Raw genomic sequence first — 605 nt, 5'->3', positions numbered from 1 at the left:
TCACTTTACACTTGAGATCATCCTCTTCTTTCAAGAGATATAATCCACCTTTCTCCTTTAATTGAGTCGGCCTAGACGTGGTGTTCGACTTTAGGTAATAGTCCCAAGATTGTGTTTTTTCAGCCAGACTGTCGAGGTAGTCCCATATCTCGTCGACATCTTTATTAATGAACTCTCCATTACACATTATCTCGACCATTTGGCGCATGGAAGATGTCAGTCCATCGTAGAAAAAATTTGTAATGCGCCACGTTTCAAATCCGTGTTGTGGGCATGAACTGACCAAATCTTTGAACCTTTCCCAACATTAGAAGAATGTTTCATCTTCCTTTTGGGCGAAGTTCATGATCGCTTTTCTGAGGGTAATCGTTTTATGATGTGGGAAGAATTTTTTTATGAATTCCCTCTGCATGTCGTTCCACGTGCCAATGGATCTAGGACGCAGTGAATGTAACCACGTCTTAGCTTTCTCTTTTAAGGAAAAAGGAAAGAGTTTCAGTCTAATTGTATCCTCAGATACATTAGGAAAACATAATGTAGCTATAATCCCATCGAACTCTTTCAAATGTAAATATGGACTCTCTGATTCAAGTCCATGGAATTTG

General features: G+C 39.3%; 1 non-coding gene across 1 annotated transcript; it reads left to right on the top strand.

Annotated features, from left to right (window-relative positions):
- Positions 1-257: 257 nt before the first annotated feature.
- Positions 258-364, top strand: LOC131222230 (small nucleolar RNA R71). Its single transcript, XR_009159938.1, has one exon. It is a non-coding gene; the product is annotated as a small nucleolar RNA R71 (small nucleolar RNA).
- The last annotated feature ends 241 nt before the right edge of the window (positions 365-605 follow it).

The sequence above is a fragment of the Magnolia sinica genome, chromosome 12 (assembly GCF_029962835.1).
Source record: "Magnolia sinica isolate HGM2019 chromosome 12, MsV1, whole genome shotgun sequence".
Lineage (NCBI taxonomy): Eukaryota > Viridiplantae > Streptophyta > Magnoliopsida > Magnoliales > Magnoliaceae > Magnolia > Magnolia sinica.
This window is presented reverse-complemented; position numbering and strand designations above follow the sequence as displayed.